At 48.5% G+C, this 27,844-nt stretch overlaps 1 long non-coding RNA gene across 4 annotated transcripts; it reads right to left on the bottom strand.

Annotated features, from left to right (window-relative positions):
* Positions 1-1,509: 1,509 nt before the first annotated feature.
* LOC125615957 lies at positions 1,510-14,800 on the bottom strand. Of its 4 annotated transcripts, XR_007346561.1 has the most exons (5): positions 14,593-14,793; positions 13,708-13,966; positions 9,669-12,870; positions 2,282-2,350; positions 1,510-1,536 (listed from the first exon to the last, which is right to left on the bottom strand). It is a non-coding gene; the product is annotated as an uncharacterized LOC125615957 (long non-coding RNA). The 4 variants fall into 4 exon arrangements; XR_007346559.1 differs by lacking the exon at positions 1,510-1,536 and having other exon boundaries at positions 2,037-2,350; positions 14,593-14,792; XR_007346558.1 differs by lacking the exons at positions 1,510-1,536; positions 2,282-2,350 and adding an exon at positions 2,363-5,945 and having other exon boundaries at positions 6,033-12,870; positions 14,593-14,800.
* Positions 14,801-27,844: the final 13,044 nt, after the last annotated feature.

The raw sequence follows: 27,844 nt of genomic DNA, 5'->3' as shown, positions 1-27,844 counted from the left end.
CAATGGTGACAGTGGAGAGTTCTATGTTACACACACAGTCATCCCTCTGGTCCTGGCAGAGCCTGCAGTTTTTGCATCCACAGATTCAACCAACTGGAGGTGGAAAGTATATGAAAAAAAATTCCACAAAGTTTAAAAAAGCAAAGCTTGGATTTCAGACAAACCAGGCAGGCACTCCCCTGAATACATGGAAGGGAGTGAGGGGAAGGCATGTCCTGCCCTGGCTTCCCGCCATTTCACAGATCTGTGTCTCTCTCCTGCGTTTTATTTGTGGCCTGTGTGGTCAGTTAGGCCTGTGATGGACATGGCGGTGCCTGTACTAAACAAATGCAGACTGTTTTTTCTTGTCATTTTTTTTTCTAAAGAGGACAGCATAACAACTATGTGCATAGTATTTGCACTGTTTTAGGTAGAATAGATTATTTAAAATATATTGTTTGATATGTGTAGGTTATATGCAAATATTTTATGTAAGGGACTGGAGCATCCATGGATTTTGGTGTCCTTGGGAGTCCTGGAAGCATTCCCATTTGAACACTGATGGATGACTACATTTTACTACGATATAAAAGAATTTTGTGAATTTAATTGGACTTGCTAATTTAATGACATTTGTGTGTAACGTCACCATTGACAATTATGTGGTAGTTATGCTGTTTCATGGAAGATGATTCTCAATCTGAATTTGAGTAGTGGATTTGAGGAATCTCCAGAAGTGACCCCCAATATCCTGAACCTACTAACTCTACAGAGGAGAGTCTGGCTGGTAACAAAGCTTCTGCTTGTCCAGTTAGACATGAGGCTTCATACAGGTGTAAAAACGCCTAGGGTTAGAGGAAGGAGAGGGCAACACAGGGCAGTGTGGTCTACCCCGCCAGGCACACCTGGAAATGCAGTCCCTTTTGGAGTGGCCTTAGGGTGCACCTTAGACCTTTGGCCAAAAGCATCTCCTCTAACTTTAACATGTATTTCTGACCTGAGGATGAGGGTGGTTTGGGGACAACTTGGCCCTCTTTGCCGTCTTCTTGGGTGGATCTTCTTACCTGGACATGAGGTCTCACCCTCCTGATGGGGAACACTGCCTGGGACAAGGTGACCTTGCACGCAGCCAGAGGAAGGTGTCGATGTGCCGCCTGGGAGTGCTGGAAACAGGGTGTATCTCGGAAGTTAGGTGCCATTTTATTAGAAGATAAATGCAATTTATCCAAACACTGAAAAAATGGATTAGGATTCCCCTGGTGTCTTGGGACAGATTGAGAAGGAGCAAGAAGCCAAGGTCTGCGACTTCTGGCCAGGGACGGGGTGANCAGGAGCGCACTCGCCCTCCGGCAGGTGGGGAAGCCAAGGGAGCTTCTGTACCTTTCCGAATCCCGAATCCTGAGGGTTGGGGCAGGGGCGGTTCCTGGCAGTCAGTCCTGCGCACTCCTGCGGGGTGCTCCTGGCCCAGGCCGCCAGCGGGGAGGTGGCCGCTGGTCCTCAGGGCAGACTCCGCGACGGCTAGGGACAGGCGCTGCCCTGGGAGGACCCTCGTGGGCGCTGGGATTAAAAGAAACGGACGCCTGAGCAAGGGGACCCATCCTCCCGGGCCGCTGTCACTCTGGCGCAGCCAGGTTCCTTAGAGATTGCTGTCCTTGCTGACACGCCCCCTTCCCCTTCCTGCCCCCTCTGTGGCTCTGTGCTTCCTCACACGGGGGCTTCTCCTGGCTGCAGTCTCCAGACCGCCCTGGAGGCTGGAAACCAGAGGCTCAGCATTTCTGAGGGAAGCTGCTGACCAGGCGAGAGATCATGGTAGCTCATCCAAGAGAAGCTGTGTTGTTTCCCTTTTTAGGTGGTACTTAAAACACACACACACACACACACACACACACACACACACTTTAACATTACAGTGGCTCGACTTCTGTACTTATTACCTTTGAATGAGAAATATTTTTCTACTTTTCTTATCAGCAGAAGTGAAGCCATTTTTACTGTACTATAGTAATTTAATAGAACAAGTACCTAAAGACTTTTTTTGTTGTAGATTATTATTATTATTATTTTTGGCAGATTTTGTCTGTCCAGTTTTAGAAAATGGGTGGAAAATTTTCCCACAACTGGGTTTTGGATTATTAGCTTTGAGAAAGTGACCCCCTGGGGCCCCTCCGATGTGCCCCTTGCAGGCTGGGCAGTGAAGGCTGGGTCTTGTCCCACTGTAGGGTCAGGCTGGCTTCATGCCAGGAGCAGTTCTGAGAACCACATCCTCAGGCGGTCCCCTCTTGTGCCCACAGTGAGTGCTTACTTGATCCTGGAGGGTCCAGTCTGCCGGACATGGAGGCTACCTGAGATCCAGCCCGTTGCCCCGGGGCCACTACAAACAGAAAAACACAAGATAACAGAAAATGAGGCAGTGAAGAGGACAGTCAACACCAGAGACAGGAAGCTGCTGCCAATGACACAACCCTGAATTTTTCAGTAAACTCTTTTTAAAAAATAAGTAGAAGGAGTGCATTCTAATACATTGATAAAAGCATAGCATGGAAAATACATAAACCGATGACATGTGTTATCATTAAGTGTCATGCACTGTGCCTGATGGTGTGAGCTGTATTTTCCTGTGACTACAGCACAGGGGTTTGTTTACACCAGCTTCCCCACAAACAAGTGATCATCTAGTGACAGCTAAGGGGTTCCTGGGCAATCAGGATTTTCATTCCTTTGTAATCTTACAGGGTCACCGTCACTTGCACGGTCCATCCTTGACTGCAGTGTCATCATGCAGGGCATGACTGTCCGTGCTTTTCTCTCTTTGTATTATTTTAAGAACTCTAGGTGAATTCATGGAGGAGGACCGAGCCCTGCCTATGACACAGCAGGTTAATCGTCCCAGCGTTGGTGGATGCTGCAGAAGGAGGAGTGAGGGAGAGGGAAACTGTGGTCCTGAAGCCGCAGCTGGTCCTGAGACATGAGCACCTGCATCCTGAGCCTTGTGAAAGGTGCAGCTCCTTGGCTTTGTTCTGGGACTAGGGTCACCTAGGAGAGGGGTATCTCGTGTCCCTGCATTAGCTCATCTCCTGCTCAACACGTCCTCATAGCTCCTTGTCACTGCCCTGTTTTAATGAATGTGACAACTTGATTGGCCTCTTTCCCTCCCTCCAGTCCGTAATCTCTGTGAAGGGAGGGCCTGGGTCTGTTGGCCTCACCTCTGGATTCCCACCCTCAGCAGGGGGCAGACCCAGAGAAGGCCCTCGGTGCACTTGGAATAAAAGGCAGCTCTTTTGCCGAGGCTCACACCGCTCCGAGGGGCTGGGCTCGGCCCCTCCGATCTCACCTGAGTCCTTGGAAGTGCCTCTAGAGGAAGTGTGGAAACCTGGACTGGGCACCGGGGGAGAGCATGTCCACAGAAGGCCGGGACCCACTCGACTTTACCAGATGTGTTTCAAGAAGTTCTGACGGGCCAGGTTCAGGGAGATGGTGGTGATAGTCATGGTCCCCTCCATGTGTTCCCTGTTCTTTGGCATTTACCATCTAGTGAGGGAGCTAGGCCTAGTGAAACAGGCCCCAACACAAGCGGGCAGTCGCACACTGAAGTCAGCAACCCCACACCGTAAAGTCAGGAAACGGGTATCACCACAAGAGCAGCCACGGTGGAGCTCAGCCTGGACCACGGACTCGGGGAAGGCTTCCCTCGGGCAGAGAGACTTCTGCTCCGAGTCACAGGAAGCCGAAGGGGGCCTGTGCAAATGTCCTGCGTGCAGAGGAAGTAGAGCTTCCTCGAGGACCTGAAAAAATGTGAGACCCTGGGACCCTAAAAGCAGGAGAACCTCGTGCCAAGAGCAGAGCAGAGGTCAGAGAGGTCAGGTCAGAAAGATCCTTAGGTGTCAGGGGTTTCAGTCTTAAGAATGGGTGGTTTTGGAGCACAGCGGAGGATGGCTGGAAGCTGTATCGGTTGTCTCTTGCTGCATAACAAATGACCCCCAGACACAGTGCCATAAAGCAACTCACAGTTATGTGGGTCAAAAATCTGGTCATGACGTGGCTGACTCCCTGTCTCTGGGTCTCCCAAAGGGCAACCAGATATCAGGGGGTCTGCAGGCATCTCAGGGCTTGGCTAGAAGAGGGCCGCACCTAAGCTCACTCTCGTGGCTGTGGGTGGAGACATCTGTTGTCCCTGGACCTCTCCATGGGGCTGCTCATGACATGGAAACGGATTCCCCCCGGGGCGTGGAAGGCAAGGGGAGGAGCTGGGCAGGGAAAGAGAAGAGACAGAGCAGTCTTCCCGCAGCCTCATGTGAATGGGACAGCCCATCACTTTCGCCACATTCTGTTCATAGAAGCAGGTCACGTGATGCAAGTCACACACGAGAGGAGATTCTACCAGAGTGTGGATACCAGGGGGTGGGGATCACTGGGGCCACTGTAAGGGCTGCAGTGTGGGGAATGGACGGGAGGGGCTGCAGTCCATGGAGAGGCTTCAGAGGCCATTGCCAGAGATGAGCAGACTGGAGCTTGGACGAGGGTGTCCGCCATGGTCCTGGGGAATCTGGCGGATATGTTGGAGAGATACTGAGGAGGTAAAATGGATGGAAATAGGGTAGACTAGGTTGAATGGGGAAGGCAGAGTCGTTAGGGAGAACTCCTAGGTGTCTGTATTCTCCATTGGGTGGACGGTGGTTCCTACCACTCATGAGGCTGGGGAGCATGAGACAAGGATCAGGTTAAGGGAGAAAGGTTGGGGATTCCCCGTTGGCAAAGAGCCATGCACAAGCAACCCGAGACTCTGGGTCACCTTCCTGGACATGCTGAGCAAATGGGCAAGTGCTAAATCTTGGGCTCAGAGGTGAGGTCCAGGTTTGAGATTTAAAAGTGGAATCGTCAGCGTGTTGTTCAACACTGATGTGAGGAAACTTCAGGGTGACAAGAGCCGGCTCTGGGACTGAGTCTTGGTGAGCTGCATGCCATGGTGGGCAGAGAAGGAGGAGCCTATGAGAAGGGACATGAGACAGGACCAGAAGGGACGAAGATCAGGAAATGAAGCTTATGAACCAAAGTGATTTGGTACGAAGTGTGTTGAAGTCTCTTGCGTCTGCAGTGGGGGTGGATTTATTCATATGCATGTTCGCAAACAGGATCCCTTCAATCCCATTCAGCCATCGAATGGGCAGCTGCCATTCTCTTCATCGGCTAAGGAGGGAAACAGGCTCAGCAGCAGTGACCCGCGCACAGTGGAAATGCCGAGACCTGGAAGAATGGGAGTTGAGCCAGACCTCTGGGGCCTGCGCCTCCTGCCACTGCCTCAGGATAACCGTGGGATCTTTATCTCATTGGTTGCCCAGACTCTTTTGATCTACTGATTTCAAGTCTTCTGGGGCTGGGATTCTGATGTGTGTTTTTAAAGAAGCCTCACAGCTTTGTGCAGCCAGGCTAGGGGCCTGCACACGGAGCATCACCCCATTTGCAACAGCCTGGACACTTGCAGAAAGCCTGATTTTAAGAGTCTGTCAGTATTTCACAAAGAAGAATGAAATTATGGCATTTGCCGGTAAATGGATGGAACTGGAGAAACTATCATGCTAAGTGAAATAAACCAGACCCAGAAAGTCCAAGGTGGAATGTTGTCTCTGATATGCGGATGCTAACACCACTCTGTGGTTGGGATCATTAACATCCTGTGTCTGTCCGTGCATTCTGTTCCCACTCAGGCCTCACCCGGGGAGTGCAGGGCGGTAGCAATTCAGGAAGGTGTTTCACCCTTGTGCTTGATAAGCATGTGCTGCTGAGTGGTGGCCTTCAGTGGCCCTCACCCTACTGGCCTGCCATCAGCCTCTGACGCTGTCGGCCACTCCCTCCTTCCTGAAGAGTCTCCTCCGTGGGCTTCTCGGTGGCAGATGAACCCTGGGGTCTCTGCAGTAAAATTCACCTGGCTTCTTCAGTGACATCCTAGGTGAGGTCTTCACGGCACTGACCTATGATGACATCGTGGCAGGACTTCATTCTTATTGATAAATGGTGACCTTTGCAGTACTAATAGTCAAAAGAAAAACCTTACGCACCCATGAGCCAGCAATCAGAGACAGCACACCCTCCAACTCTCGGCATCTTGAAAATAAAAACGAGCAGCGTGCCAGAACACCAAGAAAATGGAGCCCTCGTTTGCACTTGGGATTGTTGGGAATCACGGCATAAGCAGTGCATGCAGCGCGGGCCTGTGACTAAATCAACCCCCACCCACTGCAAACGCAAGGTGCTTCAATATGCTTCAACTAAATTACTTTTGATTGTAAAGCTTATTCAGGAGCTAAATGCAAATTACTTCTGGGTGTGCTTCCTTCAGCCAGCTGTTGAGGATTTTAAAGTGCAAGGGTGCAGCACCCATAGATCTCGTTTTGTGCAAACCCAGCGGTACAGGTTTTCTAAGCAGGGTTTTGAGCCTGTGTTTCAGAGTTGCATGTTCCAGCAGCACAGCCAGAGCATTTAGGAGGGTGGTCATGGGAATGTGGTTTGAATGACTGGATGTGCTCACAGTTTCATGGAGAGAGTTTTTGTATGGTCTGTGTCCCAGATGGCACGTGCTGGACCTGTTGTAGGATGATTGACAGTTGCAACAGATTACTCTTTAATAAGCAGAGAATACAGAGAGATAGGTACAGTCTGAAATTATGCAAAGAAGTCAGGCTGTCATAGTTATAGAGAGGGATTATGAGCAGGGAAAGGAGAAAGCTGAGAGGGCAGCTAGAGGCGCCAGTATTCCCCAATAGCCTGGACTTCAGACTGTCCCTTTGTCCCATAACCACCCTAGTATTTCCCCATCAAAAATACCATTACCATGAGGGACAGGCACTAATATTTATTTGTACTTGACACACCTTTTCTTACTTAATAATCAAAACAACCCTACGAGGTCCCTATTCCCATTTTGAGATGTGGAAACTAAGGTCCAAAGTCATGTGGTTAGAAGTGGTGGGGACAAGATTCGAGTTTGACAAGCCCACGGATTTGCCACCGGCTCTTCCCCTGCTGCTCACACAGGCTTGCTCCTGGACACCGCAGCAGCTGGGCTGGTGGTGCCCCACTTCTCTGCGCCCCTGCCCTCACTGGTGACAGCTCTTCTCAGGTCATGTCTTGTCCCTGAGAGATGACATAAGTTAAAAATGTTTTGTAGAAAATAGTAACCAGCCAGGCGTGATGGTGCACGCCTGTGATCCCAGCAACACTGGAGGTTGAGGCAGGAGGACTGCAAGTTCATAGGCAGCCTCAGAATCTTAGTGAGGCCCTGAGCAAGCCAGCGAGACCTTGTCTCAAAATGAAAAGTCAGAATTCCCTTCACATGTTAAATTCTGCAGTAAAATATTCATAACTTTTATTTTTTTAAAAGGACCTCTTTTAATTCATAGTAGGCCATTGTCTTGCTTTTCTGGTAACTTTATAAACTCTTCATTCCTGGTGAAGATGGAGGCTACAGACAGAATCCGTTTTCTCTACTGAACATCTCCTAACTTGCCTTCCCACTGCCGGCAAGAAGGTCTTGTTAAAAAGCCAAAGCACTGTTAGTGGTCTCAGAGCCTTGAACAGTATATCAACTAGAGAATTGGTTTTCAAATAACCAACAGTGTGTGAATTAGGGAAGTGACAGAGAGTGTATTTCATAATAACTCATATTTTGAGACATTGGTACAAATATCAGCAAAATATAGTAGATAAGGCTTTGCTTGGAGTTGGGAGACTAGACAAGAAATTCATCCATGTTGGTTTTAATTTCCTCATTGATAAATGAATGAATTGCATCAGCTTAACTTACAAATTTTTCCTGTATCCTTTGACTCTCGGTAAAGTAGTATTCTTCACTGTATTTCACTAAACATGTCCCGGCTTGTAGCTGTATTTCAGTATTAAAGGGTAGAGAGAAACATGTTGTCACAGAGGTTCCAGAAAGGAAATGGTTTGCAGGATTCTCACTCTGGTTCTCAGCACTTCTGGGATCCTTGGAAAATTTACTTAAACTCTTTGAGCCTTAACATTTTCCAAGAGTCAGAAATAAAGATATTTATTTACACATAGTGAAAGCTTCCTGTACCATTCATTTGCAACCATTAACAAAAAGTCACTCTTCACTGAGAAGACTCACTCTCGCTGAGAAGTTTTAAGAAGCTGGCAAAGTCTTTAAATCATTCTGAAAACATATGAACGATGATGTGATGATGTGACAAGTCAGTGTTGCGAGCCAGCCAGGACTGTGTGCGTGAGCTTTGTGCCTTTGAGCGTGTGAGGGAACTGGTCTGCCTTGCTGCCTGACTGGGCTGGGCAACTCTGCCTTTGATCCCCTGGAGCAACTGAGATGGGTGTCACTCTCCAAGATGTCAGTCAAACTGCCGACCAAGACAGCGCCAAGCAAGACTCTCCATCCTCCGAAACCGGACCCCTTGTTCTCTTGTGATCTCACCCCTTGGCCTTATTTGGATGGAATGTTCTATCCAACAGTGTTCCCCAGTAAAATCCAGGGCTGGGGCGCGCTCTCTGTCTCTTGCTTTTCTTTTGCCTCCCTTTTGGGAGTGGAGACTGAGGAGCTGTCACTGCACCCCAGAAAAGGTATTTTTCTGTGTTTGTATGGTCTTTAGTCATCAGCCCAATTCACATGGAGTGAACCTGATCAGTCGTGGGTCGTGACAAGTCAGGTTGGGGGCACACCTGTGAGCCCAGCACTGGGAAGGTTGTGGTGGGAGGGCCACGTGAGTCCAGGAGCTCTAGACCAGCCTGTGCCACACTAGATACAAAGTCTACCTGATGTGATGACGACGTGTCACCCTGTCATTGAGATTCACGATGTATGTACCTATTTTGATCCAAGGTGGAAAAATGTGGAAGTCTGAGGAAGTTCAAGAATTGAATATCCTCCAAATGTATTAGAGTCACTTTTTGATAATGGCTGGAAACGAATGATGTAGGAAGCTTTCACAATGTGTAAATGTTAAGATTTGTAAGGCAATGATTAGTTCATGTATTTGATCCATGTACTCAGATTTTATTTTGCTAGATAGGCATTATATTGTTCTCATGTAGTATGATCAAATCAATGAAATCCTTACAACACTGATGAAATGTGATCCATTCCGTAAAAGTCTCACGTGGCTCTTCCCATATATGTACCAGTAATATATGAACTATGTGTTACTAATAGAGATTTAAATTATTTCAGGCACTTGGTGATCTCACTTCATGCCATAGCTTTATCTTTGGAATAAAAACAGATTCAAGGGACAAGAGAGGTGACTGCAAGCCTCTTGGGACTGTGTGGGGTCTTGCATTCTGCCGGTTCCTGTGTCTGCTTACAGGGGTCAGTGGGAAGGGAACATCTACCAGCCAGCTTCTTGATACCTTCCTGCACCCTCAAGTTTGGCCCTGTCTTTCATCATCCGGGAGGGAGCTAGTTCAACTTTCTACCCAGGATACTCCCTTCTACCCTGATTATTTTTCAGCTTTCAAAGCCGAGGATATTGTGGTGGTTCTGCTGCTCAGTCGGAAGCCCCTCTCTCGACTTTGCCCAAGTCCTGAAGTCACAAAACCACAGACTGTTCTCATGAGTGTGACGTATTAGCTTTGTTTTCTGCTAGTTTGCACAGAAATTAAGATGCTACCTTTCAGTAGAGAATTTGCCTCAGCGCACAGTTGAGAGGGAAGAAGATGGGTAATACCTCAGGGAGTCAGAGGCTGAGCCATTTCTCAGGTGTGTTCTAAAGAGCAGAACCACAGGCTTCAGGGGACGGAGGAGGGAGCTGGAACTGCCACAAATGAAGGGTGTCATTGCAGATATGTCTGGCTCGCTGCTCCATAGAACTAATGTGAAAATTCCTTAATCTAGACTGAGAAAGAGAATATCAAAGATGAAAGAGGGATCCTCATTATCTACCAGATGGACTTTAAAAGGACAAGGAAGGAATATTTTGAACAATCCTATGTCCACAAATTTTATGACATATATAATGACCAATTCCTTGAAAGACACAATCTTTTAAAACTCACACAAGAAGAAACAGATCATCTGAATGGGCTCATATCTATTAAAAGGGATGAATCAATAATTAATAACCTTCCAAAACAGTAGACACCAGTCTCTGGTGGGTACACAGGCAGATTGTAACAGACATTTGAGGAAGAAATGATGATAATTTTCTACAATATGTCGCAGAGAATAAAGCAGAGGGAATACCACCCTGAGTCACAAGGCCAGCATCACCCCGACACCCAAAGCACACGAAGACAGTACAAGACGGGAAAACTACAGACCAGCACTTCTTACAAACACTGATGCAAATACCCTTCCACAAATACTAGCAAGTCCAATGTTATATAGAAGGGAAATATGTCACACCCAGTGGGGTTCATTGCAGGTGTGCAAGGCTGGCTCAGCAGGTTACCAACAGTTAGTGCAATCCACCAATCAACAGGCTAAACCAGAGACACTTACATCATGATGACGAAGGGCTGCATGTGGTCACTTCTGAAAAATCTGGTGAGGTCTTCCTGTCATTTCTGGTTGGAGCTTTAGGGTGAGAGATGCAGGATCCACAAAGGTGAAGGCAGCCGTGGATGGCCCGTGACACGCTGGCACTGTCACACGGGACTGTGCTTCCTGGATTACTTTTAAGGAGGACTCATGTATGTCATAGTAGCTCTTGGGGCTTGAGGGTAAGATAACAGGGATTTTCAGCCTGCATGGAGTGTGTCCTTAGAGCAATTTGTAAGTATTTGATGTTGCTCCTGGCCCGAGAGTCTCAGCAAATGGTAGGCACTTCCTGGAGGGTTGACTGCTGATGCAGAAGGTCTAAAAGCAGGAATGGGTGGTGGTTTTTATGTTACATGTAAATATAACTGGATGCTGGTCACAGCAGAACGGGTTAAAAACCCAGATGCTCCTGGTGGAGAATGCCATGCCAGTAAATAACAATCTAGAAGAAAATGAAAAGGGCTTTCCTGAAGAGCACTACACACCTTGGCAGACACTCCTCAAAGAAGACGTGGACAAATGGCAAGAAACTGTGACTAAGATGAACTTCTCATCAAAATCCTGGGGGGAGGAGAGGGGAGATTTGGCAAAGTACCGCTAAAATTCTCTTGTAGGTAAACATTGAGCAAACCAAAAAGTCTTGGACACTCAGGAGTACTGTAGGATTTCAAATACACTGTGGACGCACATCCAGGTAAGGTCTGTGATAAAGACAGAAAGAGCAGAGACTGTGAGGGGTACCCACTCCCCAGAGGAAGGGCATATTGATGGATGTCAGAAGTGCTACCCCTGGTCATCAAGGACAGAAAGCTCAGCAGTCAGCCCCATGGGCACAGCTGGTGGGGAATGGGTGTAGAGTCTCCTCTCAAACCATCTACTGACCACAGAGTCTCCAGCCCTTCAAGGTCCCCTGATATGGCCTGGCTTCATGTCTCCACCCTAATACAATCACCTTGTTGGCACGGGCTCTCCACTGTGGCCCACAGCCCTGGGGATACGAAGACCTCACGAGGTGGACGTTCCGAGGAGCTGGAGGTGATGCCACAGGCCTGGAGAGTCAGCCCTGTCTGTGCAGGTGGGCTCTGCAGACTAAAGCCCGAGGAGGGGCTCTGGCCGGTGTGTAAAGGGACTGGATTCTGGAGTGAGCAGGGCCCGGGAAGCTCTTCACCTGTCCGACCCATGCGTGTTCAGTGGCACTGTCCTGAGGACAGAGCCTGGTCCACAGGCAGAGGCAACCAGGGGAGATGGCAGCCTCAGGGTCAGTTCCAGGTTCCGTGCCCACAGTGGAGTGTGTCCCCCTCGGTGCGGATGGCATCTGACAGTGAAGGCTCTGAGGGTTTTTTCCTGCTTGATTACTCTCTGGTTGGAGGATGGCGGTTTTGAAGAGGTTCGGGGCATATTCAGACAGCTCTGGTTTGGATGACTGTCCCCCAAACACCCATGTGCTAAAGACTTGGTCACCAGCCTGGAGCACTCCTGGGAGATGGTGGATCCTTGAGAGGCAGGACGTAGGGAGACAAACTGAGGACACTAGTGGCATGCCCCTAAAGGGGATGTCGGGACTTCAGCCTCTTCCTCTCTCTTTTGCTTCCCAACAGCCATAAAATTAGTAGCTGCTTCTCCCATGGACTTCTGCCACAGTGTCCTGTCTCACCACAGGCCCCAAAGCAAGAGGCCAGCCATGCAGGGGCTGAAATATCTAAAACTGAGTCAAATAAACCTTTCATTCTTGTAATTTGGTGATCTCAGGTTTTTTGTTACAGTAACAGAAAGTTGCCTGAACAGTTGCTGTGCATGATATTTGTTTTTATTTCTCCAATTCATTCATTCTTTCTTTGTCCAACTGCATTATGAGCTGTTATCCTAGGATGTTTTAAAACATAGACTTGACTCATTTTCTGGAAAAAAGGACAGTTATAAAGACTCAACTACTCTATGCCATGACCCTACTATTTCTTGTATGATCCTACAAGAGGACAGACAACAAGATCAGGGCAGACAACATGTTCTCAGAAAAGAAGTCTTCACAACGTAGGCACAACACAGTTGTTGTTAACTATGTTAGAGTCCAAAGATCCTGTCTCTCCTGTTCTCAGGAGATGTTTTCAACATTTACAGTGCTTTATGGTAAAAGTCCCAGGAGAAACTGAGGAGTATCCATTCTTGGGATGTTTAGTGTCTTTAAAATTAAGGCAGAAAAATCCAGGCAGAGTGTCACACACCTGTAATCTCAGCAGTTCTGGAGGCTGAGGCAGGAGGATCCCACGTTGGAGGCCAGCCTGGGCAAGTTTGGCAGATGCTATCTCTAAATCAAAGAAAGGATTAGGGGTGTAGCTCCTTGGAAGAGTGCTTGCCTAGCATGTGTGAGGTCTTGGGTTCCATCCCCAGCACTGCAAAACAAAATAAAAAGTAAAGCAGAAAGGGATAGAACATTATCATTGGCATGACCCACCGGAAAGGCCGAGGGAGTGACTTGGTGCTTGCTTGGGAACACTCATTCCTAGGAGTCAGAGGGGCACTTCTGAGACGGCATGTCCCACCTGGGCTGCAGTTTCAGCCATCAGACTCTCCTCCAGGACACAGGGCACTGTGTCTAACCCGTGGCCTCTTTCCTGAGAGCTGAGCACTTAACATTCTCTCAGAAGAGTTTGCAGACTAATGCTAAATCTTCCCGAGACTGCAATACTTTAATCACTCTTTCTCAGATTTATGTTAAAAGCAATTAAGGAAATCTGTGAAGTAAAGAACATAAATTACTAGATGAACAGTTGACATTTAGTGCCCCACTATTAGTGATTAGAGAACCCTTACGGTAGGGTATTGGTGGACTCTTAAAAAGCAGTCTCAAATTATGCAGAACTGGAATTCTGCAGAGCAATTAGAAATCTAAATAGAAAAGAGGTTTTCTCAATTAAGACAGCTCTGACTTGACTATTATTAAATTATGGATGAGCTAGACTTGGAGAGGAACGAAACCTTTTTCATTAAAGAGCCCAAAAACAATAAAAATGGGAAAGAGACAAGAGATAAAAGCCTGGGCTTCTTTTTTTGCATCAGATAATCTACACCCTGTAAAAAAGCAGCTGAGCTTTTTGTGCGAGAGTTTAACCACCTCCATTATCTACCACCGTCCTGCTCTATAACTATAGATTGGTAATTAGCAAGCAAAACAAAAGTAAGCACCTAATAAGTTAGAAAAAAATAAACCCAGGTCTTAAGGTACTTACATATTAGTCATTGTAAGACTCCCGAGTCCATTGTCTGATCAGCTGGTTATTGTCACCTGTTTTTGTCCTCAGGTGGGTTGTGGTCCTAAACAGCACCTGAGGTATTCGACATTCCTGTTGCAAGCACACCTGGGAAAGGTAAGCTCAGCTCGTGGGACCCCACCTCCTCAGCATGCAGTTATCGTCACAGGAGCGGACACGGGACCCCAGCAGAAGTGGAGAATTCTGAAAGCACCATCCCAAAGGCCCAGAAGGGAGCCTGAGAGAAGCATGGACCATTGGAAAATGTCACAAATGGTAAATAGGTGAGATTGGGAGGGGGCGGGGGGGAGTATATTTAACTGGAAAAAAATGGAAGAAACGCTTGATGGAAGAAAGTCGAAAGTCCATTTTCTGTGATGTCTCATACACTTGGTTTAATAGAGGAATCAGGGAATCCCCTGCTGGGAAAGGTCAGCAGAACTCCCAGACTTTCTGAGGTGACTTTTGGTGAGGGCTGAGTCCTCTCATGCTCATTTTCTTAGTTTTCTCAGGGGATGAGGAATTCTTTTTTATATTTATTTATTTATTTGCATTCGGACAGAATACTTTGTGTCTTGATTTTTATGTGCTGCTGAGGATCAAACCCAGGGCCTCACATGTGCTAGGCCAGAGCTCTACCACTGAGCTACAGCCCCAGCCCCCGGATGAGGAATTCTTGAGAACCCCCCTCCTTGTGGGGGAATGGTTTATTCCCAATTACATGCTAGGTAGTTTTAAAAGCTAGATAGACATTAAGAAAAGCCACGGCAGGGACACCTCCATATAAATAGCTAAAGGATTTGTTAAAAAATAAATAAAGATTTCAGTGTAATCAGAGCCCCGAAAAAGGCTTCTAAATCCTACCTGCTGTTCAGATCACTAGGTGCTTCCCTGAGAGAACCTCAGAAGATTAAGTAGGTAGAAGCCAGACTCTTTTGGAAAAATGCCTCTTTGCTCTGAGCCATCATGTTTGTGGGGTGACGCAGTCAATATTTTATTAACACCAGGAGCAGCAGCTCTGCGTGCGTGTGCAGGGCCCAAGGAAGAATGGTGTTCTGGCTCTCATGCCTTCTGTCCTTGTTTACATAGCAAATGAGACTGGTATTAGCCGCCCTTGGAAATCTGCCCTTTCATATCTGACATTGAGTTCATCTGGTACAAATAGAAAACCTTCAGGAAATGTGAGTCTGTCTTCTGCAGAGGTCACCGTTTGTTATGTAAACAGAGAGCCCACCTCTTGTCCTGGCTGGGTCCAGCCAGCTGCTCCCTGGCCCTCCCTGAAGATGGATCTGCTGTCACCTGTGACACCCGAAGCTCCCTGGGTGATGGCCTTAGGGGGCCCCTGTGCTCCCCAGAACCTTCCTCCTCTGGCTGAGGGAATTTTCCACAGTGGTGAACGACACATGGCAGCAGAGGCCTTCGCCAACCTGCCTGTGCCTGGAAGAACAGGGAGAGAAGGCTGCCCATCCCGATGGACATTTCTTGGCCTCTGGCTGGTTGTATTTTGGTCTTGTTATATTACTTTTGTCTTTCTGAACTAGATGTTGAGTCCTCTTCTGATTTATGCTTCTGAATCACCAGGAAGTCAGGTTTGCAGTCACTGAATGATGAAAGGACTGAGATAGGACAGCATCCTTATAGCCACCACCAGGGCTCAGAGAGTACCTTCGGCCCCTGCTGTTGTTGCTGCAAGACAGAGACTCATACATACCATGAGTGACCATAGCCAAGCACAGCAGTCTTCCTCCTACTTAATGCCCAGCCTATTGAGGCTAATTTAATTCCCAGCCAAAGGCCAGACTTTGCAGCCAGATTGAAGAAAGTTGCATGGTGCCTTCCAATTCAGCGAGCATCACTCTGTGCTCCTTTCACCCACTTTTCACTGGTTCTATGATTTCAGCCTTAAGTTTGCTAAGTGAATCCTTGCAAATGCATGATGATGAAAAATCTTAACAGCAGGAATGGTTTAGACTAGAAGGGCTGGACTACGGAAGAACCCAATAGTGGACTAGCAGCTCCTGAGAACTTCACTCAAACAGTCATTACCGTTTCTCCACAGCCACTATGTATATGTGCACGTGTGTAACCATGTGTGTGCACGTGTGTGACCATGTGTGTGGATGTTGAGGGCATTGATTTTACCTGAAAAGTCAGGAACAGTTCAAGGACAGAACATATGCATGAACAATCAGAGTTACCCTGTGCCTCTGGGAGGATTCTGACCCCTGACCACAGTGATCTTGATGCCCTCACACACACACTGTGTCCTCAAGTGAGGTCACCATGCTGAAGACCCATGAAGGGAAAAGGGAGCAGGTACCAAGTGTGAAACACAGAAATCAGTGGAAACGATCTGCACACTGACAAACTTAAGATCAGACAATCAAACCACTAATTGAAGGAAATGCAAGCACAGAAGTGCTTATGTCGGGAGAGAGGATTTCATAAGTAAGGATCAGAATGGAAATCAATGCCAAGTAATAATTGTGATGAGGATAATGTCAGAAATTCATGAAAAAATACAAAGAAAACAACAATCAAATACTTTGTTCCCGGTAGAACAGTTGGGAGTCCTTTCAGAACCCGTAGAAGGGGAGACTACTGAGGTAAGATGACGGAGCCTGGGGAAGGTTTCTTATTTTTAAACGAAGGGATTTTGGAAAATCTCCGAGGAGGTGGGTTACAAGCGTTTGGGGGAATGCGCTTGTTTGTGTCGCTGTGAGAAAGAAGCAGAGCTACCCGTGTGTTCTGCCCCAGGGGATCTGTGGTCGCTGACATGGAAACAGATGAGCTGGGCCAATGGAGAGGAGGCCGGGGTCATGGAGTGAAGGGAAAATGCGGTGGAGGTGACGAAAAGCAGATTTGTAGATGCAGAAACAGGGAAGCCTACTGGAGACGGGAAATGTGGGGTGCAGGACGTTTTTGGTCAGTGGAACCTTTGGCTCAGTGGGGCCAAGGCTGGGCGCCGTGGTGGTGGGAAGGGACAGGTGTGAGGAGGTTTTGGCTGGTGACCTCACTGCGGGGCGCCTGTCTTTCTTTCAACACCGCCTGGGCCAAAGGCTGAGGAGTCATCTCAGCACGCACTGCGCCTGCAGAGGGAGCTTTTGCATTTTGATCCTCCCTTTGATCCAGGAGATTAGTGTGTTGTTCTTCACCACTTTCTCCCTGAGGAGGGCTGGACAGCAGGCTTTGGAGGAATCCCTTGGGGGTAAGCCTGGGGAGGCAGAGGGAATCCATCCTAAGTCCCCCCTCCCCCCAGGATTAAGTGGAACTCTGCAGAAAATCTGGAAAACCTTCAGCTTCAGCTCCAAGGTGGTGTCTGCAGAGGACATTCCAGATGTTGGAGGCTGAGCCTGGGACGTGGCTTCTGGGCTGGGACTTGAAGGGTTTGCATGTCCCCAGACAGTTTTTTACTATCATGTGGTGCCACCTCCCAGACTTTGGAGCAGCTGGACAGTCAACACAGTCTGAAAACCCACAGAGTGGATGACCCGGTGTCAAGTGTCCCAGGGCCTTACAACCACAGGCCACATCTCTTTTCACTACTCATGGCTTTGCCTGAAGTACACAATGACTAGAAGATTCTTATTTATAGCTCTGCATGCAGGCCTTGATAGAGTGGCCTCTAAAAAATACAGTGGAGACTGTCACTTGGAGCAAAGTGGAGCGGAGTCTTTCGTGCCAACATCAGATGTCACACCCGACCCAGCCCCCGCGAGGGCTTTTGATGCCTGTGCATTCGGCCCTTGTCTGTGACACCCAGGATGCTGATTTTGCTTCTGCTGGTCATCCCTGATGTCAAGGCAGTGCCCAAAGTGGGAAGGGACACGCGAATATGAGCCGTTCTTGCTGTGACAGGGCGTGTCAGAATCCTGGGCCCATGAAATCCCAAATCAACCTGGTCAGGCCCCAGAGCCGGGTTTTCTAGAATCAGGCCTGACGAGCTTTCCGTGAAATCAGTGGATGCAGGCACGTCTCAGGCTCCAGGGACGCCGTCTCCAGACCCACAATCAGGAGGGGGTAGGTGGCTGCTCTGCAGATGTAGCGGGGCAGGACCGCGTTGAGGGTCTGAGGCAAAGGAAACTCTACATTAGTTGACAGAAATTACAAACTGCTCAGGAAGTCCAATTCTGGGTTCCACAGATTCCAAACTTGGATGAATAGAATAAAGGGAAACCTCCAATTGAAAAGCCGACAGGTGGTTTCCTCAGATGGTTAACTAATCGCTGTGGGGAAAGTGCTCTTCAGCTTGAGACAAGAAAGAAAAGGACACTCACTGCTGCCTTTGGTATTCCAACGGCAAAGCCAAGATCGTGCGCCGTCACGAGTTCAAGACAATGTGGAACCGTGTAGTTTTCTACAATAATGTCAGGATGGTCTTCACCGTGGGCAGGTTTGCATTTCTTCATTTTTATACTCATTTATTGAACTAACATGTGCCAAGGCCCACCCTGTACCTTACACTCCTCTGGGCCATGGGTGCTGCCCTCTTGGAACTTGCAGTTCAGGGATGGTGACAAGATACCATCAACAGTCACAGAACTCCTGCTGAGGGTGTGAAGCCGAGGGCAGTTGGGACAGGCCACCAGCCATGGTCTTGGAAGGACTCTGAAGAAGGGACTTTTGAGCTGAGATCTGAAGGGCAAGTCAGAGCTTATCAATTAAAGTCCTTGGGAGTCAAGGGCAGAGGACAGGCCACACAGCACCTGGGAACTGATCTTGGTCCTGAGACTAGTGGGAGTGATTGGAAGGCTCTCATCAGGGTAGTGACATAACTTATGTTGTAAATAATCCCCGTAGAGTAAGGTGGAGACTGGCCGGAGAGGAAGGGGCAGTGGCTGACCAGTTAGGAAGGCATCCAAGTTCATTGGGAGAGAGAAGTTGCCACTTGGACTAGGAGAGTGACCTTGAGATAGAAGAGGATGGACCTGAGAGAGTTCAGAGGGCCAAAGGCTGAACTTGCTGATGGGTGGGTGATGGGTGGGCGAGAGCAGGTACCTGTCCAAGTGTCCGACGGATGGGGTGGCCAGTGACTGGGCTGGCGGCACAGAGAGAAGGGACTGGAGAGGTGGACGAGTCTTGTTATGGACAGGTTGGATCTGTGAGCTCACTGAGATCCGTAGCTGCCCGTGTGTGGGGGTCTGGAGCATTGGGGTGTTAACTCAGGGTTCACTGAGGTCCAGTCTGCTTTTTGGTAGGGCCTTTAGTGACAGTCCCTGACACTTTTTGTTTTCTCCTTTTGTGTTTTTAAATTAGTGCACTGTAGTCAGAGGGAACAGTGGGGCTTGTTATGCACAGAACCTGGTCAGTTTCATTTCCCAGCCTCGCCCTGCCCTCCCCCTCCTTTCCAGGCCAGCTGTCTCTCTGCTGGTGTCCCTTCTGTTTTCCTGGGACTCTCCACAGGCCTTGCACGCACATACATTCCCCCCGCCTCCTTTTTTCCTCTCTAACTTTCACATGTGAGAGAAAGCATATGACCCTGGATTTTCTGAGTCTGGCTGATTTCACTTAATGTGATTTTCTCCAATTCCATTCATTTTCCAGCAAATGACACAGTTTCTTTCTTCTTTATGGCCGAATAAAACTCCATGTTTCTTTTCTCTCATGTTTCTTTTCCCATTCACCTGTTGACAGGCCCTGGGCTGGTCCCATAATGTGACTGTTGTGAATTATGCTGCTATAAACACAGGTTCGCATGTGTCACTCTCACAGCACTGTCTTTACAGGCATGACTGTCACCAGGCGTGTGAGGACCCAGGGCCACTCCCTGGAGAAAACATATGCAGCACCCACCCACCCAGTCTGCCTTGTGCAGCCCGCAGGCCGCTCCACTGGGCAGCTGACACCAACAATCTTCTTCTTATGAATGGCTGCTCCCAAAGAAGCCAGTGTGGCTTTGTGACAGAATCCCAGCTAAGCTGTCCATGGTGTTGGTGGCAGATAAAATGGGGTTGGGTGCGCATGACTGGTGAGTCCTCGGTGTGTCCAACTCTGGTGGACGGTCCTCAGACAGCTTCTGAAAGGTCGCCATGTACGGCAGACACTGGGTGCCAACTGGTGGGAGCTGACGTTGTGTGTGGTCACAGGCTGGAGTGTCTGGGACAGCTGCCTTTTCATTTAATGCTCTTGGGAAAAAAAAAATACACAGTTGAGATCCGCCTGAGGCAGACATGGCATTGGATCTGCGAGCTCCTCTCCTCTCCGTCTCCATCTGTAACGCCCAAGACCCTCCCAGCCTTGCTCTGAACTAAGCCCATTTTTTATACACACTTCACTGTGAAAGGAGTGTGAAGGCTCCCACGGAACAATCAGATGTCAGGAAAACACATGCAGGGCACAGCACCCACACTGAGCACGCAGTGGATGCCTGCAGTTAGTCCCACAGGCCTCAAGAGGTAAACACGGGATGGATTGAATGACAGCCTTTTAATTGTGCCTGCGGATAGAGCCTACGGAGTAAAGAAAGGGTTCAGGCCAAATTCTGGGGCAAGTTCAGAACTCAAGCTCCCTGGAAATGGCTGGTCATAATCCATTTAAAAGTGGATAAAAATGAGAAAGACCATTTGCCATGATGACTCACCCTCAGATTCGAGGGTAATTATGTTCTGAGGAAAACATGTTAATTTACAAAAGTGGAAGAGGATGACCTTGATGGGTCCCCAAGAAAACACAGTAGGATATAAATGAGACTATGCGCAAACCAATATGGCGGCCGGCTAGGGGAAAGAGCCTATTTTGATAATAGAAGGCTGGTGGGAAACCTGGAGTGGGGAGAAGGACCCAAAGGGAGAAGACCAGCCTCGTTGCCCCCTCCACACCCAACTGCACCAGCGTCTTCCAAATTCAGCTCTGTGGGGAGCCGGGCCAGTGATTCTGCAGCACCCACTCAGAGTATTCCGTACTCTGAACGCTACAGTGTCACTCAGATTTACATAAACTCCTCACTAGGGTAGTGCCAGTCAGTTCAGGAGACTGTTAACTACGGGGGTCTTTCCCATGAGCCCCTAGACCGTGGGGTCGCGGGGCACTTTACATCTGCCATTATTTTAGTTAATAAAGACCATTTTGAATTTGAGTTCTTGGTCTACTTAAAGTCCCATTTCGTAGCTGGGCTTGTGTAAATATTCCCTTATGGTGGCTCTCAGACAAAAGCTTGGCCTTGGAAAGGTCAAGATCCCTTGCCCTCTTCCCTTACAGGATGTCCCAGAATTAGCTGTCTGCTGTATAATTAACAGTGAGTGGCCATTGTCCCTGGTTCCAATACTGCAAAGCTTTGGGATTTCCGGAGTCACAGGAGTGTCTTGGTTATCCAGGAGCCTCTTGGATCACAGCCAGTTTATCCTAACAAGGTGACTGGGGATGGGGGCCGGTTGCTGGAAAGACCAGCCATGGCCTAGAGGGTGGGTCCTTGAGCCAGCCTGGCCTCCCGCAGGGAGGAGGCTGCGAAGTGACCTCAATGGCATGGCTGATGGCTCAACCAGCCACAGGTACGTAATGGAAGCCCGCTAAAAGTTCTGACTCGGAAGCTGGGTGGAGCCCCTCGTTGGTGGACCTGTTGATGGACGGGCAGCGGAAGCTCCCTGAGGCTCCAGGGAGGGTGTGGTGGCTCTGTGTCAGGACCTTCCTGCACCCTGCCTGTGCCTTATCTGGTCGGTCCTCATCTGAACCCATTATAATAGAATCTGTGTCTGCTTTCCTGACTTCTGTGAGTCATTGCAGTGAATTATCAAAACTCTGAGGTGTCATGGGAACTCCTGGACTTAGAACCAGTTGGTCAAAGTACAGGTGGCCTGGAGATCCCCAGATGTATGACTGGCATCTGATGTAACCCAGTTTTGTTGGGGATCCTGTCCTTTAACCTATGGTGTCTGGTGGTCACTCTGGGTGGTTAACGTGAAAAAGGAATTGTACTGTAGTTTCAAGGGCTGTGTTCACGACAGGGAAGGAGATGTCCTGGTGGGCCCTGGGGTCCTGAGGATTCACATGGGGCCACATGCCCCAGGTGGGGTTAGTGTCTCTTAGCTTCACGTCATCCTGTCTTTTGTCACTAGAGGCAAACATGTCTTAGGAGACTCGTCGATGTGTGAGTTGGCCTTCTGCTTACTGTCATGCCACTGAAACAGCTTGTTACCTAAGCAGTTGGAGCCTCGCTTTCTCAGGGGTCTGAAAGCTGTGTTTTCAACCTGTGGTGTCCACGCGTTCCATACATGGGTTGTTACCCACGACGGTTGATGAAGTGAAGAGGGTCAAGTCCCTGCCCTGTGCTGAGCAACTGGTGCCCACACTCTTCTCTGAAAACATTAAACCCAGCATCAGTTCTTGAAGAGACAAAGGGAGGGACTCCACATAGCGCTGTTATCTGCAGAGACAAACTCCTCCTGATGTGTCATTCACAGGAGGCAGAGCTGGAGAGGATCCCCCCACCACTCAGCTCAACCCCCTGTTAACACACTCATGAGGGCCCTTCTGCTCCACCCCTGGAACACCTCTTCTCCTTGGAAGCCCCTGGACGCAGCACTAGTAAGGGTTCCCCAACCCTGTCTTTATGATTTTCAGAACACTCTGGACTCAAGTCTTCTCTGTTATATGCGACAAAACATCCCCTTCACTCCAAGGTTTGAATTTTCCTTTTCCCATATAATGTACCCAGAAGAACCAGGGCTCCAGTATTAAAGATCATGCACTTTTTTTTTTTTTCATGTGATTCTTCCAAAGTAGAGTTTATCACCCCATATTGAAGATGAGCATGTTTGTCAGTTTTCTGCTACTATAATAGAATTCCGGAGATAACTTATGAAGAGAAAAGGTTTATTTTGGTTCCCAGTCCATGATAGATTGGTCCCATTGCTTTGGGCCTCTGGGGAGGCAGCACTTCATGATGTCAGCTTATGGCAGAGTAAAACCACTTATATCTCAAGCCAGGGGGCAAAGAGGGAAAGAGGAAGAGGTTGGGGTCCCATAACCCCTGGGACCTAAAGACCTCCCACTAGGCCCCACCTCTCAAAGGTTCCACCAGTTCCCAGCGGGAAGGAGACCAAGCGTTTGACACACGGACCTTTGGGGGACACTCGAGATCTAATCCACAGTAGCAAGGAAACTGGTGCTTACAGAGGCCAGATCATGTGCCAGTGAGTGACAGCTCTGAGATTAGCTCCCAGAACTGACTGACTCCCAAACCCATGCACCTAATCCCCGGCTCTGCAAATAACAACTGGTTATTCGTTTTTGAGACCTGGTGACATTCCCAGCAAGCAACACTTGGACGCTGGATTGGTAGGTTTCTGTGCCTTTGCTGACTACTCTTCCACCTCTCTGCTCCACACCAGGAAGGTGCCAGGTAGCTGGTGACTGCTGATCACCAAATGTTAAATTGATCTTAGGGAAATTCTTAAAAGAGTAACATGACCAAGACATACTGAGTTAAAGAAAGAACTCTTGTTAACCTCTTTGACCTACTTTTTAACTGAGTTTTTAACATCCAAACTGGACTACTTGGCAGGGTCCTCCCAATCATAGGACTTGGCAGGGAGAGAGCAAACACGGGATTGAAGTGACACGCCTGTGTCCCTCACGTGTCCACTGGGCATCATCTTTAGACTGCCCAAGTGAAGGTGGTCAGGTCCCCACCATGTGCTGCATTTGGGGCACTTGGCTGTGCTGCCGATGGCTGAGCAGAGAGTTCATGGGGACAAAGGGTGTCTGTCTCATCCTCGTGCACAGCACAGGGTAACAGAGGGTGGGAACAGCGTATCAGAAGATGCCTACCCGGGGAAGGGGGAGGATATTAATATCAGTGACTCTGCACCCTGGTCTGTTGGCTTCTCACAGTTGAGAGTCCACCCTGCACTTCCCGCCGGCCACCTTGCTCAGTGTTGGTGCTCCCCCACTGGGAGAGTCCTTGCATTCTAATTCATGTTCGAGAAAAGTCCTGGCAGAATGAGGAAGGGCACCTGTCCTGGTGACTTGGACACTTCTGGTGTGAAACCAATGGAAAGGTTGAGCTTCAACTAGACCTCGAGGGGCATCTTGGTCCTGAGGGTCTCACCAAGGCCCTCTGAGGTCCTGGCTGTATTCTCCAGGTGAGTTTATGGCCACGTCCTAAAAGTTCAGGTCTCAGGTGTTAACCTAACCCTGGGGGCCAAGGGTCTGGCTGTGGAGGGAGGGAGGGAGGCTTCTCCGCCCTATATCCCTCTGCACATTCTGAACTTTCCCCTCACTGTGGTGTAGGTCACCATCTGAATATTTAAAGTACTGAGATAAAGGTGCAACTGCCCAGCACTTGCTTTGTGTTCTGGAGGGACAAAGTCCCTACACTTTGACAGGTAAACAGGCCAGAGCAAGGGGGTACCTGTCCCCCTCCCCAAGCTGTGAGCAGGACCCCAACCTCTGCTCCTGCAATATCATGGACACAAGTTTTGGCATATCCATGTACCATCCGTCTTGTTATTTGCTTCATATTATAGAAAATATACTCACTTAAAAAATTTAATTAAATGCATTTCAAAAATACCTTTTCTATCTCAGTTGACTTTTACCAATATTTTGTAACACAGCTACTGGAAATTTTAACAGATATTTTTAGCACCACTGGTCCGAATACCACATGTAGGAAATACTAGTGGTGAGAAAAATCTCGGATAACTCCTTACCAGTCAGGACCAAGCACCGGGAGCCCTCCCTGGACACAGTCCTGGAATGGACGTGGCTATTAAAGATCCACCCATGTGTTTATCGCACTGTGGGTCACACCTGGGGCATCAAGGAGTATCCAAAGACATGAGGATTTCACCTAAGAGGAACTATCCCATATTTGGTACAAGTCCCAAATAAATGATGTTTAAAATATGGACCCTTGGCTGAAGCTCCAGGCAGGGGTGCCTGGCCAAGAATGGGTGTTCACACCACGGGACTGTCCCTGTGAACAGCGGTGCAGAGGTAAACAGCACACCCATGCCCACCTGCCTTTTCTCCCACCAGTCCCAAGATTGCATGCCAGGGTGGGAATGTCCCACACCTCCCAGATCCTATACTGTGTGCTAGTCTAATTAAAAACCTCATTTTGAATGTCAACATTCTGAGGCTGAATTCTGAAGGGCACCAAAGAGAAAAGGAAAAAAAGAAAATTATCCTAAACCACAGCTCTGGGTAAGCATCAGGAGGGGAGAGTGGTCCCGGCAGGTAGGGCCTCCCCCATCTAGGCAGATGTGCATGAGCGCAGTCCACACATGAAGAACCTCCACATGGAGGCCAGCGGTCAAAGTGACCTTGGATCCCTCCTGCCACCTTCGGTGTAATTGCTTGAGCCACATCCTCTGCTGTCACCTCCTCTCAGCTGGCTTCACCAGAGCGCAGGGGTCTGCACTCCCTGGGTCGGGGAGGGCAGCTGTGTGTTCAGGTGAGGCAATCGTGGGCAATGCAGGTTAGGGGTCCATGATGAAGTAGTGACAGCTCTTTGTGTTTCAGGTGTCCTCGGCACGTTGCACAGGCTGTCTGCCCACTGTCCAGAGGTAGGGAAGGAGGCTCAGAGAGGTTAAGTGACCTGCCTGCAGTCGCCAGCTAGGCAGACAGCCCAGGACTTCGCCTGGCATCCTGCCTGGTGGCCGACCCCAGAATCCCTGTGCTCCGCAGACTCAGCCTCCAGGGGCCTCGGAGAGTTCCCATGACACTAGCGTGTAAAAGATTCTGAGGAATTCAGCAGAAAATTAAGAAAATGGAGCTGTTTATGTTTCTGCATCTCAGCACTTCTCATTTCTTTGTCCAAGAGAGCTTCCCTGCTTGCTTTTTAAAACTGGGGTTATTAGTACTCAGGACACAGGGAGACGGGAGGCAGGGTGCCAGGTGTGTGTGTGGGGGTCAGGACACAGGGAGACGGGAGGCAGGGTGCCAGGTGTGGGGTGGGGGTCTCAGGATGCAGAGAGGCAGGGTGCCGTGGGGGTCTCCGCTCTGCATAGGCCTGGAGGAACTCCTCCCAGCTCCGTGTCGTCTTTGAGCCTGTGTCCCCAGGTGCTGTCAAGTTGCTGTCCAGGAGCAGTCACAGGGCCAGTGGCTGGGCAGGATCACTAGGTGCACTCAGGGCTCTGTGTGTTGGAGCTGGTCCCAGAAAAGCCCTCCTCACCCCAACATTATCCAGGACATTTTAATTATAAGAGAAAAAGAACATTTTTTTTCCCCAAAATTGAAGTGGAAGGATCTAGTAGACGGAGTTGGTCTCACATCTATCTGGGTCCAGGGACCAAAGGTCCTCTGCCTGCCTGAGCTCAGCCTTCCCATGAGATGGCTTCCTTCTTGGTACTACTTTCCATGGTGAGGGCAGGATGGAGGCTCCATCAGCTGCTTCCCTGGAGTCCAGGCAGCCCCAGGCCCTGCCTCTTCCTGGACACAACTGGGTCATGAGCCCACCTCTCAGCCACTCTCTGGCACCAACAGGATGTGCCACTTCTTTGATTAGCCAGGCTTGTGCCATATGCCTGGAGTGGGCGGAGCCCTCCCTTCATCACATGGAAAGTGAGGGGGGGGTGTCCCCTCCTGTCTGTCCATCACAGTCTGTTATGAGAGCAAGAGGGGGCTGGACGCTGGGCAGATATACTCAATGAGGGTGGTTTGCTGGGAGCTGGGAGCAACCTACCCTGTGGCTTCCCCTTCAACACAGCTGTTCCACTTCTTAGAGCTGCTGGCTGAACCTAAGCAGGTAAGTGAACAAGTGTGCAAAAAATGTGTGTGCAAATATGTGCATGTGTGAGTGTGTATGTGAGATGTTTATTAAAATGTTGCTTATAGCACAGAAAAACCAGAAAGTCAGTCCAAAGAGAATTGTTTAATGAGTTATGAAATATTCTTAAGAGGTTTGCACAATCTTTCCATGTGACCATGTGTGCAATAAAATAATCCTTTGCCAGGAATCATTTGTAAATTCTAATAAAGAGGAACATGCTCAGGTAATTCATCTGTAATGAATCTGAACTTTTATTAAAGTTTTATTTTCATGTAAAAGGGAATTGTATAAAAATGGGATTTATTAAGAGAGGAATAATAATTAAATAAATCACTCACTTCTAAATACTATTGCAACCAACAAGAAATGATGCAGGTCTGTATTTGTTCATTTACACTGTCTACAGCATATTATTGAATGGAGAAAAAGGTTCCAAGAATTTTCTCATTTTGGAAAAATTGCTTATCTATCTTTTTGAATATGAACAAGTAAAGAGATTTTAGATAATTTCCCCAATATTAGCAGTGTTAATTTCTGAATTGAAAGTGCTATGGAAAATTTTAATACTCTTTTAATTTTTTACCACAAATGTGTATGTTTGTAATCAGAAAAAGTCAAGTTATTTATTATTTTCAAAGAAAACTCATTATAGTCTGAGCTCATGTAGGATTCCTCAGTCCTAAACCTGTTCATAGAATCTGATTATTCAAGGATGATATTGCACCAGCGACTGCTAGGGAATTGCTCTGGGTTCCTGTTTCCTGAAGTCCCCTCTCCTGTCCTTGCATGGTCATCTGGAGGCCTGCACTTCAGCAGATTTTGATGCTCATGGTGTAGGGGGAGGTGGGCCACCTCTGGGCTCTGCCCATCTCGTCTGTAGGCCTAGAACAGTAAAGCTTTCCTACTCAGTGTCTCTCTCCTGTCCCTCCTCCTCTCTCCATAGAAGGGGGAGGCTGTCTCCAGTAGCAAAGCCGCCAGGTGCCATTGTGTCTCTGCCTCTGGACACAGGTGCACCCAGGCCGGCCTGGGGCCTTGCACAGTGGTCTGGAAGTTGAGAAACCCTTTTCAGTCTGACCATTAAATTGCTTTGTGAAAAGGAGCGCGTTCTGCTTTAATTTCCTGTCACTGACACTGAGTTGTTTTTCAGCTGTCCAAAAGACAAAAGGACCTTTGCTGCCGCTCTGTCAAGCATCCATCATGCCTCGATTTACAATTCACGAAAGCTTTTTGGAGCAGTTGAGGTCACCTTTAGGTTGCTGTAATTTTAAGCTTTTGCCATTCTTCAGTCTGTGTTTCCAACAAGGTTATTATTAAAGGAAAAGTGCTAATTAAGTTTGAAATAAAAAGCTGGAAGTTTCAAGGTGTTTATCTTGAGTCACGGCACAAGGCAAAATTGTCCTAATG

The sequence above is a fragment of the Marmota marmota genome, unplaced genomic scaffold (assembly GCF_001458135.2).
Source record: "Marmota marmota marmota unplaced genomic scaffold, marMar, whole genome shotgun sequence".
Taxonomy (NCBI): domain Eukaryota; kingdom Metazoa; phylum Chordata; class Mammalia; order Rodentia; family Sciuridae; genus Marmota; species Marmota marmota.
Note: the sequence above shows the minus strand (reverse complement) of the source record. Positions and strands in the feature narration are given on the sequence as shown.